The 22,271-nt window shown below is 49.1% G+C and overlaps 1 long non-coding RNA gene across 1 annotated transcript; it reads left to right on the top strand.

Annotated features, from left to right (window-relative positions):
* The first annotated feature begins 1,278 nt into the window (after positions 1–1,278).
* On the top strand, positions 1,279–20,963 carry LOC100937665 (uncharacterized). Its single transcript, XR_008510581.2, has 3 exons — positions 1,279–1,542; positions 19,719–19,849; positions 20,806–20,963. It is a non-coding gene; the product is annotated as an uncharacterized LOC100937665 (long non-coding RNA).
* The last annotated feature ends 1,308 nt before the right edge of the window (positions 20,964–22,271 follow it).

The following is a 22,271-nucleotide window of genomic DNA, read 5'->3' as shown; positions in this document are numbered from 1 at the left end:
TTCAGCTCTGCTGCTGACATGCTGTGTGGAGTAGCAAATTAGTCCTTTCGTTTTCCACACCTCACCTTTATCATGTATAAAGTGGGAACATAAAGAGCCCAATCTCCCTCCTGAAATGAGGGGGGAGAAGGGCAATCCCTAGGGGTAGAGGGGGGGATCCCTGACCTCGAGCATTATACCAAGATTCTGCCCTTAGCTAACAGGCCCCTTGGTTCAGCCTTCAAGTGCTTGAAGGTGACACACCTATCAGTGCACCTTGAAGAAGGCAGAACCTCCCACCAGATGGAGGGGAAATTTGGACACCCTGGGACGAAAAAAAAAAAAAAAAAAAAAAAAAAGCTCGAATGGGGTAAAAAAAAAAAGCAAGAAGGGTGATATGCAAAAGTGGAGACCAACCGTTTGGGTTCTCTGCCTGAGGATCTTTGTCCCCTCCCTCCCGCAAAGGAAATGCGGATGTAGAGGTAAGTCTGTCATCCCTTAGCCAAGCTTTTGGGTTCAGAAGCTGACTGCATAGCAACAGCGGACAGCCGCCTTCCCTCCCCTCACACACGCGCACACACGCGTCTCCAACCCTCTAGGAAAGCGGTTTCAGGACTTGTGAAGTCCAGGGAAGGGGAAATCCCAGCCTGGGGCCCTGAAGCAACCCTGGCACTAATGACAACAAGTGTCGCGGACAGCTTGGGGGCTCAGGTGGGGCGAGAGGAAGATTGACACGCAAGGGGGAGATGAGCCCTCACTAAGACCCTATCTCCTCCCTCCAGACCTGACCCGGGGAATCACCCCATCCCACCCCCAACTCCCGCCTCCCCCTCCTGCCCAGTCCGCCCCTAGGGCATTTGGTCCCTCGGCAATCGGGCACTGCCTGCGGGTGGGGCGCTCACCCCTACCTCGGTGGCCATGATCCGGGGGCGCTCGGAGGCTGTCGCGGGGCCGGGCGAGGGGGGCTGTCCGCGGTGCTGACCCCGGGAGCAGGTGGGCGGTGGCGGCGAGCTGGGGCCCGGGGCGCTGTCCGCAGTGCTGATGCGGGCTCCGCGGGCCCGGGCGCAGGTGGGCCGGGGGCGGGCGGGCGGCTGGGTCCAGGCAAGGGGCGCGGCGCTGTCCGCGGTGCTGAGGCAGGCGCCGGGCCCGGGAGGCGAGGCCGCGCCCGAGGCTCCTCACGGCCCGATCGCCCGCTCCCGCGGCTCCTGCAGGCAACGGCCGGGTTTAGCTTTGGCGGCGGCGGCGGCGGCGGCGGCGGGGATGGGGGCGGCCGGGGGAGGAGGGGCCAGGAGCCGCCGCTGGCCGGGAGGGGGAAGCCGCGGCCCCCAGACTCCGGCGCCGCCGGAGAGGAGCCCCGCCCGGGCCACAGGCTCGGCTACCGCCCCGCGCGAGGCCCCGCCTCCCCTTCCTGCCCTCCCCCTCGTGAGAGCCCCGGAGCTCTGCGCTCGCTGCCGTGGCCCCCGGGACATCCAGCCTGAAGGAGAGTGGGGCAGGAATTTTTCCGGGGCAAGACGCTTCAGCCTGGGAAGGCTGACCGCTCCCGAGCCGCTCGCAGGCCCCCAGGTGAGGCCTCTCTACCTTTCCAGCCACCCCCAGTGCCCCGGCTCTACCCCTCCCCCACCCCGCCCCCAGCTTCCTCTTTAGAATAATTTCTTTTCTTTCTCTCCCTTTTCCTCTCTGTGTGCTCCCCCCATATACACACAGCCAGGCTTGCACGGACGGCCCCTCTTTTCCCCTCTCCTTTGCACTTCCTGGAACCCCACTAGCTAGACAAAGATCCTGCCGACCGCAGAGAATCATTTCCTTTCTTTAAATACGTGCCCACATTTCGTTCACAGCCATAGCCTGGGGTCCCTTCTTTCAGGGAGCTCCAGAATTGAAGCAAATCTCTCCTTGCTGCTCTTCCTGGACCTGGTCCCCACCCTTTACTCTTCTCTCTCTCCTCTGCAACCCGAGTTTACATACACGCACCACCATTACCACCACCACTCAAAAACCACAAGCAGATGGTGCCAAACCGGTATGCTCACTCTCCAAGGATGGCAGGTCTGGCTCTGGTGCCACCTTCGCACTTTTGACATCATAAATTCCAACTATATGATCTATTTGTTTAATAAAAAGGAGACCAGGCGCAGTGGCTCACACCTGTAATCCCAACACTTTGGGAGGCTGAGGTGGGAAGATTGTTTGAGCCCAGGAGTTCAAGACCAGCCTGGGCAAGACCCTGTCTGCACAAAAAATGAAAACATTAGCCGGGCGTTGTCATGTGTGCCTGTAGTCCCAGCTACTCAGAAGGTTAAGGCAGGAGAATCACTTGAATCCAAGAGTTCAAAGCTGCAGCTAGCCATGATTGTGCCACTGTACTCCAGCCTGGGCAATAGAGCAAGAGCCTGTCTCTTAAAAAATTAAAAATAAGGCCGGGTGCAGTGGCTCATGCCCGTAATCCCAGCACTTTGGGAGGCCGAGGCAGGTGGATCACCTGAGGTCAGGAGTTCAAGACCAGCCTGGCCAACATGGTGAAACCCCATCTCTACCAAAAATACAAAAAAAAATTAGCCAGGCATGGTGGCACCCGCCTGTAGTCCCAGGTACTCAGGAGGCTGAAGAAGGAGAATTGCTTGAACCCGGGAGGCAAAGGTTACAGTGAGCTGAGATCACACCATTGCACTCCAGCCTAGGCGACAAGAGCGAAACTCTGTCTCAAAAAAAAAATAAATAAATAAAATAAACATAAAAAAAGGAAACACCAACACAAGTGCCTTTTTACACACCCATAATACCCCTTGGTCTCTTTGAGGGGTGGTGGAGTGTGCTCCTCTGCAGCTCACTGCTGCCTGAGAGTCTGAAGCTCACTGCTGCCTGAGAGTCTGAAGCCCATACACAGGGAGAACCTGGCAGCCAGGAGACCTGGGTTCTGGCCCAGGCTTTTCCAGCTGTATAACCTCGAGAAACTGTCTTGTTTTCTGAGCTTATGGTTCTCTTTCTGTAAAATATTAGTGTTGGATTTCACTAAACTGTTTCTAGGACCTTTTGTTTTTTCTCCAACCTTTTATTTTGAAATTTTTAAACATACCGAAATGTTGAAAGAATAGTACAATAAACTATGCCATCTACCTAGCTCCAACAATTGCTTTTTGCCACATTTGCTTTACTGATAGATATGAAAACAGAGATATATTCGCCTAGATTATTAGAAGGTGACAGACATCGTGGCCAGGCGCAGTGGCTCACGCCTGTAATCCCAGCACTATGGGAGGCCAAGGTGGGCGGATCATGAGGTCAGGAGATCGAGACCATCCTGGCTAATACGGTGAAACCCTGTCTCCACTAAAAAATACAGAAAAATTAACCAGGCATGGTGGTGGGCACCTGTAGTCCCAGCTACTTCGGAGACTGAGGCAGGAGAATGGTGTGAACCCAGGAGGCGGAGCTTGCAGTGAGCCAAGATTGCACCACTGCACTCCAGCCTGGGTGACAGAGCGAGACTCCATCTCAAAAATAATAATAATAATAATAATAATAAGGTGACAGACATCGTGAGGTTTTATCTGTAAGTACTTCAATGAGATTTTATCTGTAAGTACTTCAATTCACCATGCATCTCCCAAGAAGAAAAGCATTATCCCAACTAGGCACAACACCATTCTCATGCTTTATTTTATTGTATTGTATTTTATTTTATTTTATTTTATTTTATTGAGATAGGGTCTTGCTCTATCACCTAGGCTGGAATGCAATGGCGCCATCTCAGCTGACTACAACCTCTGCCTCCTGGGTTCAAGTGATTTTCAGCCTCCCAAGTAGCTGGGACTACAGGCGTGCACCACCATACCCAGCTAATTTTTGTATTTTTAGTAGAGACAGGGCTTCGCCATGTTGGCCAGGCTGGTCTCAAACTCCTGAGCTCAGGTGATCCACCCACCTTGGCCTCCCAAAATGCCAGGATTACAGGCATGAGCCACCGCACCCAGCCAATTATCATGCTTTTAAAATTCCCATATCATCTAATATTCTAGAACAGTTTGTCATCCCTAAAACGCATTAATAGCGATGACCCCTCAAAAATTCCCCCAGAACTTTTCATTTTTAATAGCTAACACTTAGTGAGCACTTACCATGTGCCAGCCCATATGCTACACATTTTACATGTATGATCTTACGTAATCCTCACAATTACTCTTTGAGTTGTGTTCTTGTGATTTTTTTATTATTCCCACTTTATAAATGAGGGAACTGAGTAAGTTGCCCAAGGTCATAAGGTTTGTGGGGAATGGAGACAGGATTCAGACATGGGCAGTCAAGCTCCAGAGCCTGTGTGGTTGATCCTCCTAACTGTATTGCCTCCCTCTAGCATCTGGTAGACCATAGAATAGCAGAGCAATGACCACATCTCCAGCTGCCTATTTTGCAGATGAAAACACTGAGTCCCAGAGTGTAAGTGACATGCTAAAGAAGTTAAAGGCAGGTGTCTCATTCTACCTTATAGTTTGGCATAGGATTTGGCATAAAGGACCAAACAGAATATCTATGAATCCTGCAGTGGTCACTGGTAATAAAAGAACACATAATCTGATGATCTCCATGTACATTTCACAGTTCCTCCCACTTGATTTTTATCACATCAATTAGACAACCTTCTAGAAACCATTCTCTTCACCTGATGATTAGATATCTGGATAAGGCCATTCCACAAATCCATTCATTCAACATCCATTTGTTGAACACCTACTCTGTATCAGGCACTCTTCTAGGAACGTGGGATACAGTCATGACTAAAAATGCAAAGCCTCTGTCCTTATTGAACTTATATAGTAATGGGGGTAACAATCCATGACATAAGCAAATATGTGTAAAATATGTCAAGTTTTGATCACTGCTAGGAAAAAAAGTGTGACCACTGCTAGGAAGAAGATATGGTAAGGAGATAGTGATAGAGAGGGCTTATTTTAGAAAGAATAGTCAGGGAATACTTTTTTTGATAAGGTGAAATTTGGGTAGAGCCCTGAAGGAAGAGAGAGAACTAGACATATAGATACCTTGAGGAAGAGTGACAAGGCAGAGAGGACAGAATCCAAGGGCCCTGACACAGGACTGGGCTTGGTATGTTCAAAGAATAGCAGGAGGCTGGGCGCAGTGGCTTACACCTGTATCCCAGCACTTTGGGAATCCAAGGCAGGTGGATCACTTGAGGACAGGAGTTCAAGAACAGACTGGCCAACATGGCAAAAGCCCATCTCTACTAAAAATACAAAAATTAACCAGGTGTGGTGGTGGCTGCCTGTAATCCCAGCTACTCGGGAGGGTGAGGCTGGAAAATCACTTGAACCTGGTAGGCGGAGGTTGCAGTGAGCCGAGATTACACCACTGCGCTCCATCCTGGGCGACAGTGTGAGAATCTGTCCCCAAAAATAATAATAATAAAAACAAAGAATATCTGGAAGACCAGTGTAGCTAGACCTGAGGTGAGCAAGGGGAAGAGAGTTGGGAGTTGAGCTCAGAGAGGTAGCAGGAATCAGGTCTTCCAGGGTCTTGTAGGCCCTGATAAAGACTTCAGATTCTACTCATAAAGTAAGATGGCAAGCTTAAGAAGGTTTAGCATAGGGGTGTGACATCATCTAATTACAGTTTTTGAAAGATTCCACTGGATGTCAGAGGGGAGGCAAGGCTAGAAGCTGCGAAACCAATTAGGAGATTGTTAGAGCAGCCCAGGCTTAGAAGATGTGGTGGTGGCTTAGAATTTGGTAGTAGCAGTAGAGATGGGAAGAAGTGGCCAGATTCTAGATATAATTTGAAAGTAATGCTGAGAGGATTTTCTGATGGATTGGATGTGTGGTATAAAGAAGGCAGGCCGGGCATGGTGGCTCATGCCTGTAATCTCAGCACTTTAGGAGGCCAAGGCGGGTGGATCACTTGAGATCAGGTGTTCAAGACCAGCCTGACCCAACATGGCAAAACCCTGACTCTACTAAAAATACAAAAATTAGCCAGGCATGGTGGCACACACCTGTAGACCCAGCTACTCAGGAGACTGAGGGAGGAGAATCACTTGAACCCAGGAGGTGGAGGTTGCAGTGAGCCGAGATTGTGCCACTGCACTCCAGCCTAGACAGAGAAAGACTCTGTCTCAAAATAAATAAATAAATAAGAGATAGTCAAAGATGAGTCTAAGTCTTGAGATCCGAGCCATCAGAAGAAAGGAGTGGCCATCTACTGAGAGGGGAAGACTAGGGACTGAGCAGGCCTGAAGGGATGGGGAACACAGCATTTTGGTTGTGTTTTGTTCACTTAGGTTTGAAGTTTGATGTGCATGTTATAAGTAAATTATAAGGGAGGAGGAGGAGCTGGAGATATAACTTCAGGACCCTTCAGTATGTGGATAGCATTTAAAACCATGGGACTAGAGACATCATCGAGGGAGTAGGCATAGCTAGAAAAACTGTCCAAGAACTGATTCAGGACACTTGGTCACTGACAGGCTGGAAGACAAAAGACTGAGAAGAGGGGCCAGTGAAGTAGGAGGAGACTCAAGAGAGGATGGTGTCCTGGAGCCAAGCAAAGAAGGCTGGAAAGAGAGCCTTGCCTGCCATGTTGAATGCTGCTCACAGGTGGAATAAGATGAGGACTGAGGAATGACCACTGGACTTGGCAGCAAGAAGGTTCGCCAGCGACCTCGACAAGAGCCATTTTAGTGGTGCAGGGATAAGATCCTGATTAAAGTGGGTTTGAGAGTTAGCATGGAGGAGAGAAAGGAGAGGTACTGAGAGTGTAGACAATTCTTTCTGCTGCAAAGGGAAGCAAAGACTAGCATGGGGTTCTGAGGGAGACATGGAAGCAAGGGAGGTTCCTTTCAAGAGGGAAGACATTAAGGCATGTTTGTCTGCTGACAGGAATCATCTAGTAGAGAGGGAAACACTGATGGTTCAGAAAAGAGAGGGTTAATTGCAGGAACAAGCCCTTAACAGGCCAGCAGAGAATGGGACGCAGGGCGAACAGAGAGGGGATGGCTTGGGAGAGGAGCACAGCCAATTTCCCACAGAGGCAAAAGAAACACAGTAAACGGCCACAGATGGGAGCTGGTTAGGAGGTTTTGTCACATAAAGAAAAATCTGAGCTCCACTCCTGCTCCCCTTCAACTAGCCAACGGCTTTTCACACATCATTCAACCATTACCTCTAGAAAGCTTGGTCCATCTTTCAACCAGTACCTATAGAAAGTTTGCTCCGTGCCAAGCATGGAGCTGGCACTTCCCCGTGTAGCCCAGAGAGAGTTCTCCCCATTGATGTCACAGGACTAGAGTCTATAGAGAGCTTTGAGATCACTCATGCAAGGACAAATGATCCCTTTTAATATCTAGCTCCTCTGATGGGAAAGAGGCTTTCACAGCCTCACCCCATTTCCCCTACATTGCCTCCAGGGTTGTAACAATCTCGACAGACCTCAAGTCTTAGAGGCCTCAAAGTGGAAGCCACAGAGAGAGACCCACATTCAGAGTGGGCAGCATTCCATGTTGTGCTGACTCAAGGCTGTGATGAGATGCTAAAGGATGGGATGTTCCCAAATGCAGTCATCTGGACTTTAACTCCTATATTTGAGACAGAGAGCTCTTTGAGATTTAATCTGACTAATCATTATTATCCAGCTGCCTTGGGACAATCCAGTCCTATGCAAGAGCCTAGCTCTTTGATGTTTTTTATCATAAATTAATGAGTTCACCCACAAAATAACATCAAAGAAGATCCACTAACATTCAGCGTTATCATCCTCCAATCTGCGGCTGCATTGGAAAGCCTCCCAATAAAGGACCACAGCCGGAAAAAGAAACCAACTGAAAGATTTGGAAATCATAATATCTGGAAAGAGATGAGAGAAAAACGAACTCTTGCAGACGGCAGAGAAGCCAGGGAAAGAGCTAGCAAACCTCAGGGAGATGAAGAAAAAGCAGGGGAGACAAGGAAATTCTCAGCACTTGGGTCTGGATGGAAAACAGTTGCATGAATGCTTGAGGGGGAAATTGTGGTCTGGAAAGTCTTAAACAATGTCATCTCATAGCACATTGCGGAGACTACTAGGAAGTGTGTGGTAGGAAACGGCGTCCCTGGAGTCAGATGACATAGGTTTCAACCTCTGGCTCTGCTATTTACTACGTAATCATTAGCAAGTCTCAATCTCTCTGAGCCTCTGATTGCTGATCTGTAAAATGGTGGCAATAATTCTCCCTCCCCAGATAGAATTCATCCAAATATTAGAGGCTTTCTCTAGATGTTACCTGACTCTTCCAAATCTTGTCTTTCAAGAGGAAAACAGGAAAAGATTTACGGTGATACCTTGAGAGAGATCTTCCCACACTGACATTTCTTCCAGGCCCAGTGGGATTTCCTAAAGCATAGAAGAGATATTGGCAAACATGCTTCATTTCACTCGGCAAGTAGTTATTAGGCACCCACTGTATGCCTCAGAGAAATGACCATGGGATGTTTCCAACCCCCCAAGGACACCAAAATGTAATCAAGTGATGGCCAGGGTCTGTGATAAGTGCTAAGGTGGAGACAGATTCTCCAGAGTTGGGGGCCCAGAAAGGTTTTATTAACTACATGGCATTTGAGATTGGCCTTCAGGGATTAGTGTCAGATCCCCAGACACCAGATGAAAAACAGTGTGCAAAGGCAAGGGTGCATGAAAGGTGCCTGGAAACACAGAACCTCTGGAACCTCAAATTCAAGAAAGCAGCTGCCAGGTAGACACAGCAACAACTGCAGAGGCCCCAGAAACATGAATGGAGTGGACCTGCCCTAAAAATAGAACAAGGGCAGGCCGACTATGACACATGTTTGGAAGTGGAGTCACTAGGAGGTGACTAAGCTAAAGGGGAGTTGCCTCCCTCCCTCCCTTTCCTAACTTCATTCACAGTCTCTCTCTCTCTCTGTCTCTCTCTCTCTCTCTCTCTGTCTCTGTCTCTCTCTCTCTCTCCCCCATCTCCAGGAAGTGGAGTGGGAGGCAAGGTTCTATAAGTAGATTCTATAAGCAGATTCACAGCTGCACAGGAGAGACTGCAGATACTGAGATGACATTGGGGAATTATTGGCCAAAATGTTTACCTGTTGTTACAATAGCCACTGTGCTGGAGGCCAGACAGAATGCCCACTGGACCTTTGTTCTAACAGTGGCTCCAGAGGCCCTCTGAAGTAGCAATCAGGAATGACTGACTGCAAGGTCTCACTTTTACACCAAGCAAACTGGCAGCAAACTCACCAATCATTTCAAACCATAGCCAACTGGGGGCAGATTGCAAGGCTTCTGGCTAAATTAAGGAAATTATTTCAGGAAGTAAATAGACATGAGCACAAAGGGTAACAGGTGCTTATAAAGCATCATTAATTACGAGAGCCAAAAGGGATCACAGAGTTCAAACCAATTTTAGTTGCAGAACCCTTTGTTCAAAGTCTCGCATGAAAGTCAGATACATAAAACAAATAAAAGAAAGTGGATTTGGATGAAATGAGGCAGAACTTGCTTGCTCTACCACCCTCCACTCCCTGCAGAAGTCCCAAAGGCACCTCCCATCACCATGGAGCCCCTCAAGGGCTCAGCAGATTTTCTTCTAATCATTAAAGTAACACATGCCTATGATTTTAAAAACCCAAACATACAACAAGACTTATTTTAAAAAGGCAAGAGTCCCCCACTAGCTCTGTCCTGAGCCTTCCCACTCTGTCTTCTTTCCTCTAGAAGAAATGACTTTTCACTCTTTTCGTGGTTTCTGTTTGTTTGTTTGTTTGTTTGTTTGTTTTTGAGACAGAGTCTCACTCTGTCGCCTAGGCTGGAGTGTGGTGGTGTGATCTTGGCTCACTGCAACCTCCGCCTCCTGGGTTCAAGTGATTCCCCTGCCTCAGCCTCCCTAGTGGCTGGGATTACAGGTGTGTGCCACCAAGCCTGGCTAATTTGTGTATTTTTATTAGAGACAGAGTTTCACCATGTTGGCCAGGCTGGTCTCGAACTCCTGACCTAAAGTGATCTGCCTGCCTCGGCCTCCCAAAGTGCTGTGATTACAGGTGTGAGCCACCACGCCTGACCTATATACCTGTACTTCTATGATTTATTCACTTTAGAAACTGTCCTGTTTTCTTCAGTGACAGAAGAGAACTTGGGTCACACCGCTGCCCTACCCTCCCAATATAGTTATGTCACTATTTAAACTTAATTTTTATCAAAGTAATACACGCAATTAGTTTAAAATTCCAACCAGGGACAAAGGCTTATGCGGGCAGTAAAACACAGAAGTTGTGTCCTATCTCTTCCTTCCCTCCCGTCCTTCCCATCCTCCTTCCCACTCAGGTAGGTTGGCTTGTGGAAAAGAGAACTCTCTGTTTAGTCCCCCTTCTAATCCTTTTCTGTAGCACTCATCACCTTTTCTAGCAAACTGTATAATTTACTTATTATGTCTTCTGTTTGTCTTGCCTGCTAAATTGCAAGCTTGGGTAAGGATCTTTGCTATGTTCACTGATGTATCCCAAATGCCTAGAATAATGTCTGGTTCAATAAATATTGGTTGAATTGATTAAAGCAGAGTTCTCTGGAAAGGGAGCTTCTTTGAGATACTGTTAGAATCAATCATTTTATATCTGATTTGTTCTATGGGAGGGTGTATAAATGAAAATTTTATTTTGTAGATGATACAAATTTCTAGACAATAGGGGTGGTGCCATAATAGATAAAGACTTCAGTTCAGACCCACTTATTGGCTTTCCATGTTTGCACAAATTGGTCCAATTACCTTGGAAAGAAAGTAGCTATTTACTTAGCTTGGTAGAGACTGGGAAGGACATGAATGATGAGGAAATGGCCTTTGCCAACCTCACTCTTCCAAGGTCAGTTGCTGCTGTGGAAAAGAGAACCAGAGGTCCCAGGGGTAACTGGGCCACCAGAAGCCCCAGAGCCAGAAGCCCTTAGCCACAGGCTAAGATTGAGCACCTCCTATGTTCCAGGTACTGTTCTGGGCACTGGCGGGAAGGAGAGAACACCATTCTCACCACACCGATGCCCAGCACTATCAGTCCCACGTTGCAGACGCATCTTGAAGTCCATCAGGGCCAGGAAGCCTTTCTTGAACCATCCCACTCCCAAACACAGGACTTTCTAGACACCTCGCTCATGGTTTCTATCTTACCATGTTTTGCCTGGTAAACTCCTTAGAGGTTTTGGAATTCCTGACCATTACCCAGGTCACAGGGCAAGTTCCGGCAATTGGAACATTTCCATAGTCTTCTGAGTTCTAGCAGCCATTTCACCATTCCCTGCCTCCACGTCATCTATTCCTCCTGCTGGGCTCCTGATACTCCCCTGGACCTAAAGCTATCCTGGCCAAAAAGTGCTAGGGTCAGGCACGGTGGCTCACGCCTATAATCCCAGCACTTTGGGAGGCCGAGGCAGATGGATCACTTGAGGCTAGGGGTCCAGACTAGCCTGGCCAACATGGTGAAACCCCATGTCTATCAAAAATACAAAAAGTAGCCGGGTGTGGTGGTGTGCACGTGTAGTCCCAGCTACTCAGGAGGCTGAGGCAGGAGAATCGCTTGAACCCAGGAGGGGGAGGTTGCAGTGAGCCGAGATCGTGCCACCGCACTCCAGCCTGGGCGAAAAAGCCAGACTCCACCTCAAAAAAAAAAAAAAAAAGTGCCATCCCTCCTCACCAAGACCACAACACCCAGGACTCCTCTCTCTCCTGGGTCCAGCCCATCTGGCCCCCACACACCACCACCCCCAGCCCTTCTCACCACTTCTCTTCCACACACACTCCATGCCAGCCACAGCCAGAGTAGACTGATTTTCCACTCTCTCAAATGTGCTGTGCTCTCTCACTTCCAAGCTTTCACATGTGCTCTACCTGGAACGTTCCTTGCTCTTCACCTGCCTCTTCACCTGACTAAATCTCTTCTAGTCTCGATTTACAATTTCCTTCCTTGGGATGAAGGCTTTCCTGTCACTTTGGCCTTGGTGATGTGCACCCCTATTACGAGCACCCTATACTTTCCCCATAATAAGTCATACTTTCTACAATTTATTTGTTTGTCTTCCCTATTACACCATAAACTCCTGAAGGCAGGAAGTTTGTCTCCTCAACTGCATTCCCAGGGCCTAGAATAGAACCTGGAACATAGTAGATGCTCAGTTAATATTTATACAGGCAGGTGAGTTGACTTACAGGAAATGGAACATCTCCATTCAGTTCCCCAAGGTTGAGATAGGGAGAGGCATGGTTCCAATCATAAAGAACTTTATGGTCTTGTCTGGGAAATCTGGCTTAGACACCATGACACAGTGAGCATCTAACAGGTGCCTCAGGGACCTATAGAGACAGCAAGAGTTATAGGAAAGCTGAGCAGGGAGAGATCCCAGCAGTCTAGTAACAGAAGTCTTCCCCTCACCCATAGGACTAGAGGTGGGTATTGAAAGATGAGGTGTTTTATGCTTAGGGAAGGAAGATGCCAGACAGTGTGGGGGTGGAGAGTGGGCAGCTGGAAGTTAAGAAAGGGGAAGGTATGTCTGGAAACAGCAGCCCATGCTGGTGGTTTTAAACTACTCTGTCAAGAACCAATGCCGGAGCCAAATCATGAAGGGCCATGAAAGCCAGGACTGGACCATATATGCAATGGGAGCATGTGAGGGCATCAGGAAGCAATGTATTGGAACCATCCATCTGGAAGCAGTCTCGGGGGTGGATAAGAAGGGGAAGGACCAGGTGGTGGGGCATGGGGCATGGCCTAGGAGTGAGGACAAAGGTACGGATGCGAGAAACATTTTCAGCGGGGTCACCCAGGGCTGCTGCTTCTGACTGAGTATATGAGATGGAGAAGGGAGGGGTGGACAAAGAATGAAGGACAACCCATCCATCTCCATGGCTGGAAGATGCTGTGGTCAGAAACCACAAAGGCAGACCAGGTGAGAATTACACATGGCAGATGTAAGGGGAGAGGAGAAACATTCGTGGTTTTTCAGGACTGAAGGGATCATGTAAGACTGTGGGGGCCAGGCGCGGTGGCTCATGCCTGTAATCCCAGCACTTTGGGAGGCCAAGGTGAGTGGATCACGAGGTCAGGAGATCGAGACCATCCTGGATAACAGGGTGAAACCCCATCTCTACTAAAAAATAGAAAAAATTAGCCAGGTGTGGTGGCAGGGGCCTGTAGTCCCAGCTACTCGGGAGGCTGAGGCAGGAGAATGGCGTGAACCCAGGAGGCAGAGCTTGCAGTGAGCCAAGATCGTGCCACTCCACTCCAGCCTGGGCCACGGAGCGAGACTCCATCTCAAAAAAAAAAAAAAAGACTGTGGGAAGAACTTGGGAGGGCTCTATAGAATTGATGCAATGAGTGATATTGTTTGTATATTTGTCCCCATCCAAATCTCATGTTGAATTGTAATCTCCAGTATTGGAGGTGCAGCCTGGTGGGAGGTGACTCGACCATGGGGGTGGATTTCCATGAATGGTTTGGCATCATCCTCTTGGTGCTGTCCTCACAATAGTGAGTGAGTTCTTGCAAGATCTGTCTGTCTAAAAGTGTATGGCACCTATGTGACATTCCTGTTCCCCTTTTGCCTTCCACCATGATTGAAAGCTCCCTGAGGCTTCACCAGAAGCCGAGCAGATGCAAGCACCATGCTTCCTATAGAGCCTGAGGAACTGTGAGCCAATTAAACCTCTTTTCTTTATAAATTACCCAGTCTCGGGTATTTTTTTAAGACAGGTTCTCATTCTGTCACCCAGGCTAGAGTGCAGTGGTGCTATCATGGTTCATTGCAGCCTCAACCTCCCAGGAACAAATGATTCTCCCACCTCAGTCTCCTGAATAGCTGGGACCACAGACACAAGCCACCACACCTGCCTAATTTTTGTATTTTTTGTAGAGACAGGGTTTCACCATGTTGCCCAGGCTGGTCTTGAACTACTGGACTCAGGCAATCTGCCCTCCTCGGCCTTCCAAAGTACTGAGATTACAGGCACAAGCCACTGTGCCAGGCCGTGTCTCAGGTATTTTATTATAGCAATGCAAGAATGGCCTAATACAATAAGAATGTGTCATTTGACCTCAGGAGAGGGTTAAAAAGGAAGAGACTGGCTGTCTAGCCTTGGGCAAGATGGTGTAATTGAAGTTGAAGATACCTCAGTTCAAATCCCAGCTGTGTCACTTACTAACTCCATCACTGTAGATGAGTTAATTACCATCTCTGAGCTTAGGCTCCACATCTGTGAAGTGGAAATTATAATACCGAAGTCACAGGAGTTTTGTAGGGAGTAAAATGACCTCTGGAAAGAACCATGTTCAGCTCCTGGTCTGTAGCAGGTGTTCAGCAAAAGTAGCTCATGGAGAGAAGAAGTCAGTGTAAGGAGAAAAAGACGATGGCAGCTGGAGATCCTGGACCCTGGAGCATCACAGAAGCCCAGGAGGGAAAAGCCCTCCAGAAGGTGGATGAACAGTGTCAGGTATTATAGAAAGTTCAGGAGGAACTGGATTGGCAGGAATTACATTACTGAGTCTTTAGAGAGTGCGATTTGGAGTACAAAAAGAGTCAGTGAACAGGATGACAGAAAAAGCAAGACAGAGAAATCGCTACAAAGGCCAAAGTCAGGATTTTGGAGCTGCAAATAGATTATCCTATGAACATCATTTGAGCAATAAAGACATCTGACTAACATAACAAGCAGTCTATAGGGTGGAAGTTCCAGAATGAACTCACTGGCCCCCAGTGTCCCTAAGAATCCAGGCCTTTCTCATCCTTTCTCCACATCCTGAGCACATTGGCTTCTTGTCCTCAGACTTACTGCCCAGAGTTGCAAGGTGGCTGCTGCAGCTCCAAACATCATGTTCTCATATATAAACATCCATGGCAGGCAGAAGGAGGGAGAACCTACTTCCTTTTTTCAGGGAGATAAATCTTTCTCAGAAGCCTCCCAGTAAACATGCTTCTGTATCGTATTGACCAGAACTGGGTCCCATGGCCACGTCTAGTTGCAAGGGCAGCCAGGAAGCTATCCAGCATTTTCAGACTCTGTAGGAAGAGGAAGGCAAGGAAGAAGAGGTTGAACATAGCCAGAGATTGGATATGTGACCAACACTACCTACCACACTACTCATTTATGAAATCTGGAAATCATAAATATGGGGACACTGGAGATGATGGGGATGAAGGGGAGAAGTAGGCTTCTACATTAGAGAGAAAAGAGCCCAGGCTTGAGAGAGAAGGAAGGCTGCATCCTTTTCTGCCATAATCAAGAAGGGTAGAGGGTGGGCCTGGAAACAGACTCTGAAGAGGAGAGAGTAACCTTAACCTTGGCAAGGACAAAAAGTGGCTGCTTTGAAGAATGCACTGGAACACTGAGGGGGACCACAATGAGATACCACCCTCTAAATCAACAAAACTTAAAAAGACACCAAGCATGGGCTGGGAAGGCTGTGGATCAACAGGAATACTTCTATACTGCCGACGGGAGTATCAGCAGGTACAGCCGCTTTGGAGAACAATTTAGCCTTACTCCATAACCCAGCAATTCCACTCCTAGATCGACACCATTGCATCTGTGGGTCCAGCTAAGAACCGAAATGTTCTCAGCAGCATTGTGAAAGAAAAAAACCTGAAAACAACCCCAAACAGCCTTAGGTCAGAAAATGAATAATTAAATCATTATCTACTCCCATAATAGAATAACTATGTAACAGTAACCGGCCGGGCGCAGTGGCTCATGCCTGTAATCCCAGCACTTTGGGAGGCCGAGGTGGGCAGATCACTTGAGGTCAGGACTTTGAGACAAGCCTGACCAACTTGGTGAAACCCCATCTCTACTAAAAATACAAAAATTAGCCGGGCATGGTGGCAGGCGCGTGTAATCCCAGCTACTCAGGAGGCTGAAGCAGGAGAACTGCTTGAACTAGGGAGATTCAAGTGAGCCAAGATCGAGCCATTGCACTCCAACCTGGGGGACAAGAGCGAAACTCCATCTCAACAACAACAACAACAAAAAAGTTACAACAACAAAAAAGTTACCAAAAAAAAAAGAAAAAGCAGGTTGAACAAAAAAGGCAAAGGAAAGATACATACAGTGTGGTTGCGTTTATATTTACATAAAGTTCCAAAGCATGCAGAAACTAAAACAATATGTTACTTGGGTATATAAACATAAGTGCAAAACTATAAAGAAAAGAAATAAAAAGATAAACACAAAATTCAAGAAAGCGATTAGCTCTAGGCAAACTTGGGGAGACGCAGACACAGAAATCCAAATGGGAAAGAAACACTCTCCTTAAATTGAGCGGTGGGTACACAGGTGTTCGCTGTGTTCTCATTCTTTATACTTTACGAAGATGCCAGAAATATTCTTTCATACCCACTGAATAACTAATTAAAACAATTTGAAGATTAAAAAGGAGAGAGAATGCAAGTGAGATGAAGGTGCACCTGTGAGCCCACCATGGGGGCAGAAGCCCTGCCTTTTGTGTCACCATCTGGGACCGGCAGAGCTCAGACAACATGGAGTTGAGACAACTGGACGTGTTATGGCTAAAGTCTGGCCAGTTCTGCCTGGGTGTCAGTTAGAATGGGGAGAACCTCACATTTGGGAGGGAAAGGACGGTGGACAGGAGTGGGATGGAGAGAGACAGCCAAGACATTAGGATGTTTTTCCTTAAGGAACTAGGGGTGAAAAAAAGAAAAGAATTGCTCCCTGCATGCAGGCTTGCCCTGGGCCTGGAACAGCCTGGCTTCCCATTGAAGCCTCCTGACATGTTTAGGAGGGGGAATTACCATCTCCATTTATTTTTAAGAGATAGGGTCTCACACTGTCACCCAGGCTGGAGTGCGCATCATAGCTCACTACACCCTGGAACTCCCAGGCTCAAGCCCTGATCCTCCCACTTCAGCCTCCTGAGTACCTTGGACTACAGGCTCACATCACTGCGCCCAGCTAATTTTTTTTTTTATTTTCCATAGAGACAGGTTCTTGCTATGTTGCTCAGGCTAGTCTTAAACTCCTGGCCTCAAGTGATCCTCCTGCCCCAGCCTCCCAAATTGCTGAGATTATAGGCATGAGCCACCGTGCCTGACCTTCCTTCTCCATTTTACCAAAGAGAAGACCTAAGTTTAGTGACTTGCTTATGCCACACAGCAAGTGAGTGGGAGAGGCGGGTACTTGCAATCACATGTAACCTCTTCCCAGTCTGGGCTGCCAGCCCTCCAGCCTCAGCTCATGCCCACTGCCCTCCCATCCATCCTTCCACTCAGCCAAACCTCTCCTGCCCAAGGCTTTGCGTATCCTGTCACCTCTTCCAGAAACCGACCTCCCACATCTTTCCCTAGCAGGGTCTCTCCCATCTTCAGGTCTCAGCTTCAATGCCACCTGCTCAGAGGACCCTCTTGACCACCCCACTTCAGCGAGACCCCTTGTTACTCTCCTTCCCTGGACTCTGCCATTTGCCCTCCTTGTGCCTCAACTGTCCATATGCATCAGCTGCTTTGCTTGCTTACTGTCTTTCCCATGCACTGGAACATATGTCCCCTGAGGGCAGGGAATGCATGCCTCTATTTACCATGGCATCCCCACTGCCCAGCTCTAGGTCTGGCATATGGCAGGTCTTTGACAAATGTTTGTTAAATAAATGAACAGCTGAACTAGAGTAGTGAAAGAAGGCTGAGATGAGAGACATGTAGACAGACTCAGACCCATGTCCCTGCTCAGAGAGGGGTCTACCCACACCCTCCATGCCCAGGAGAGCAATTGGTAAGCTCCTTCTGCCTTCAGACTAGCATCTGGGCAGCCCTGGAAGCCCAGGAAGGGAGGAGGTAAGACCCTCCAGATGGCATTGTTACTGGCAGCTTGGGCAACCCCTGCCCAGTGGGGATGTTCCCTCCCTCCATCTGCTCCTAATGAGATCTTTCCTAACTGCAGCACTGGGCTCCTGGCAACCACTGTTCCAGAGGGTACCCTGCAATTGGAGGGTGTTCAGAGATGAAATATCTGAAAGAATGCAGGAACAAGGGAAATGGAATAATTATAACAGATGAAAAGACCCACACTCTGGGCTTTGCCAAGTTAAGCAAAATAGGATAATTGCATGCAAGGCTCCAAGGGGTGTGAAGGCCTTTGAGGGAGGGGAAGTATTGGGGATAACATGAGAGGGTATAATTATGCAAAATGGCATGAGATGAATCCCTGGGAATTTTAGGCCTAGTGGCAGGAACCATTTTCTCCCAGCGAAAGCTCTGAGGTTGGACAGCAGTTTCTTAATGGAAGGAGTGGAGTTCCACCCTGATGGCATTTAAGCCCATGTTAAGCCAAGCCTGGAGACTCTACAAGTACACTGGCCTTATTCTAGAAAGCTGGGATCAGGTGTTAGGGGGCAGAGGTGATCTGATGGCAGGGTGGGGCAATGGTCATTCGCACAGCCTTTCTGGTCAGCAAGAGCTGGATTCCAGTCCCAGCTGGCAGCCTTCTAGCTATGTGTGACCTTGGACACACAGCTCAACATCCCAGGGCCTCAATTTCTGCATCTATGAAATGGTGACAATACTACCTGTGCTATAAGGCTATCGGGATGATTAAATGTGATAACATATAAGCTCGTGTCACACTGCCGGGTATACAGGAAGAAGGCATTAAGCGTCAGCTACAAAATCTGCATGGAGCCACTCATTGGATTTTGCTAGGATCTCTGGTCCATGCTAGAAGGAGGATACAGGCAGATCCCTGGAATCCCAAGGCTTTGATTGGCTCTGAGGTCCAACTTCCTGCAGGAGCTGCCTGGGAGGTGCAGGTGATAGCAGGCCCCAGCTCAGACATCATAGCTCATAACAATGTGAGATTTCTGAGAACTGGAAACCCTCAGCAGGAGAGGCTGGTTAGGCAGGTGCCACATCTTCCTTTCCTTTATTTTCTAGGCAGGGGAAACCAACCAAACTCCAGCCTTTTACTGGCACTGTGGGCACAAGGCCATATGGCCTCAGGACCCTACTGGAGAGATGAGTGTTTTTTTGTAAGCATCTGTGCCAGAACAGATTTATAGAAGGACCCGATGTCTAGTTTATAAGTGTCTGTTAAGAGTGTTTCAGAGATGAATGGACTCACTTCCCACAAACTGAGGGAAGATGAGAGTCTGGCCAGGTGGGAGGAAGCCAGGCCAGCCAAGCCTCAGCAGCAGAGAAGCTCCTCCCCCTGAGTGCTCTGGTCGGGACACAGGTGATTCCTGGCTCCCTGTCTTGCAGCCTCTGAAACTGACTTGGCTCTCAAATGTCTTAGAATGAAAGCAGGAAAGGGGCATTTCCTTCAGCCGACAATGAAAACATAAGAAACCATGTGATAAAAGCAGCATAAACAAAGTGCTATATGGGGCACAAAGGAACAGTACACAGTCCTTCCTTTTCTGCACAAAGCTTCTCGGGAGGTGTGGGACCTGGGAGGGGTGGGACCCGGAAGGGGTGGGATCCAGGAGGTGTGGGACCTGGGAGGGGTGGGACATGGGAGGTGTGGGATCCAGGAGGAGAGGGACCTGGGAGGTGTGGGATCTGGGAGGTGTGGGACCTGGGAGGTGGGGGATCCGGGAGGTGTGGGACCTGGGAGGGGTGGGACATGGGAGGTGTGGGATCCGGGAGGTGTGGGACCTGGGAGGGGTGGGACCAGGGAGGGGTGGGATCTGGGAGGTATGGGAGCTGGGAGGTATAGGACCTGGGAGGTGTGAGAAGGCTATTTTGACCAGCAGAGTTGGGAGGAGAGCAGTCCAGACTACAGAAAAAGTATGGACAGAGGCGTGGAGAGGAGGCAGTCAGCAAGTTCTTGTAACCGGCCCATTTGGAATTAGAGACCATCCTGATCCTCACCAATCCCCACGCTGTGAGTTGCTCCCTGTGACTTTCTACCTGATCTGGTATGGGGATGTGGGTCAAGACATGGAGGCAGGAAATGAAAGTGGGGCTCCCTGTGGGGTCCCCAGCACACTGTTCAAGCTGGTGGGGTGCAGTGGAGAGAGCACTGGATGGGGAGTCTGGAAATCCAGGTTCGAACCCTAGCTCAGTCCTTTACAAGCTGTGTGACCTGTGACAGGTAACAGGCCCTCTCTGGACCTCGGGCTCTCCATCATTGACAGAGGCAGGTGGGCCTCATGACCCTCAGGGCTCTCCCAGGCCTGACACCCTGAGATTTGCAAATTCTCCTGCATTCCGGCTGTTAATGTGTGTCTGGGTTTCTGTCCGTCATTTGAGTCATTTTACAAACAGAGCAGGAAATCAGGATCCTCGAGAGGTCTGTGAAATTGAAGTCACCGAGTGTCAGAGGATCTACCAAACACAACAGGCAGAGACTTCCCTATGGCTCCAGGGTGGCCAGCTTCATCAGCCCTGACTGCCCAGACAGAAAGAGCACGGTGGGAGAAACAGGTTCTGCATGGAGAGCCACAGCCAGAGAGATGCTGGATCCCAGAAGGAGGAGCCTTTGCCCATGCCTAGGGCAGGTTCCAGGGGACCAGCTGGCTCCTGCATTGCTTCAGATAGCCCTGGGATAGCTGGGTACCATTGATGGCTCAGCACTCGGCAAGGAGAAGACCTGACCCACATCCTGGTGCAGCAGGAAACCACTCCCATTTGTTGACCCTTACTCTGTGGCAGGCCCCAAGCCAAGGGCCTTATATCCATCATTTCACTTAGTCCCCCCAGCCATCCTGGGAGGAGTGGTACCTCTGCTACACCCATTCTACAGATGGGGAAGGAACTTGCCCAAGAGGACACATCCAAGTAGGAAAGTCAGGATTCCAACTCCGGTCTATCTGACACCTGATCTTGTCCTCTTTCCAGGGAGTCTCCACTCCTCTAGTGGGAATCCAGAGACTGGAGGCCAGCCTATTCCAAAATCCCACCACTGCCAGCCTGCAATTCCATCTGCCACTCCTCTGAATGAAAGCACTGTTGTCTCCTGAAGGTCCCAGAGGGACACAATAAATGGAGAAGGTATCGGACTGTCAGTCACTCCAACAGGCCAGGCAATAAGCAAACGGACATGGGCCAACAAGGTTTGACAGGGGATGAGGCTGGGACTATTGGGAGGGGAGGGGGTCTGAGAGACACCTGCAGGTGCTCCAGGAGGTGTGCCTAAAGAAAGAGGAGCTTGGTGCAGCAGTGACTGAGTGACTGCGGTACCTTACTCCAACACTTGGGTGCAGCCCAGTGATCTAGAAAGAACAGCTCCCTGGGGCAGAAATGCACAAGGCCAGAGAGCCTTTAGAGAGAAGGCCTCTCTGGCAGAAGGAGTTTCAGCTGGCTAGGGAAGACTGAAGGGGGGCCCTGCTCCCAGGATCTAAATCAGGCCACCCAGGCTCCAGGGCCCCCAGGCACTGGACTGCTTTGGGAACTGGGGAAATTCCTCCGGAATAAGATGGCACACAGGCTGCCAGCCATCCTCCCGCGATGCTCACTGAGCTTCTGGCAGGGAGGGAGCCCAGTGCCAGCAGAGGGGCTGCATTTTGAAATCAGCAGGATGCCTGCGGGTGGGAAAGGCTGTCAGCAGGAATCCTGCAGCTCCTGGGCTCCTGTGGAAGAGACAGGAGGGGTGCAGGAAACGCCTTTCCAAAGAAGCACAGCAAGCTTAAAGGACCCTGGTCATGGCCCAGCCACACCAGCAGGGGGTGCTGGCCCAATCTATCCTCCAGAGATCATATAAAAAATAATAACATATTGCTGAGCACCAATTCTGAGCTAGACGCTGGAGCTACCATGGGGCAAAAGACAGGCAAAAGGCCCTGCTCTCATTATGTTCTAATGGGAGTGACAAGCAATACAACACAAATACCTAATAAACTAGAAGGCGATCAACACTCAGAAGAAATACAACACTTTCCTGTAAGTGGAAGAGGAAAGATGGGGAGGAGGGAGGAAAGATGGGGAGGGGGGCGAGGTGCTGGCAAAGGCCAGGGGGCAGTTTGCAATTTTAGGCAGCACAACCAGAGACCTCACTAAAGAGGTGACGTGGCCGGGCATTGGTAGTTCACGCCAGTAATCCCAACATTTTGGGGGGACAAGGCAGGAGGATTGCTTGAGCCCAGGAGTTTGAAACCAGCCTAGGCAACATGGTGAGACTCTATGTCTACAAAAAATTTTAAAAGACTAGCTGGGCATGGTGGCACATACCTGTGGTCCCAGCTATTCAAGAAGCCAACACGGGAGGATCGCTTGAGCCCAGGAGGTTGAGGCTGCAGTGAGCCATTATTGCACCATTGCACTCCAGCCTGGGTGACAGAACAGGACCTTGTCTGAAAAAAAAAAAA

The sequence above is a fragment of the Pongo abelii genome, chromosome 8 (assembly GCF_028885655.2).
Source record: "Pongo abelii isolate AG06213 chromosome 8, NHGRI_mPonAbe1-v2.0_pri, whole genome shotgun sequence".
NCBI lineage: Eukaryota > Metazoa > Chordata > Mammalia > Primates > Hominidae > Pongo > Pongo abelii.
This window is presented reverse-complemented; position numbering and strand designations above follow the sequence as displayed.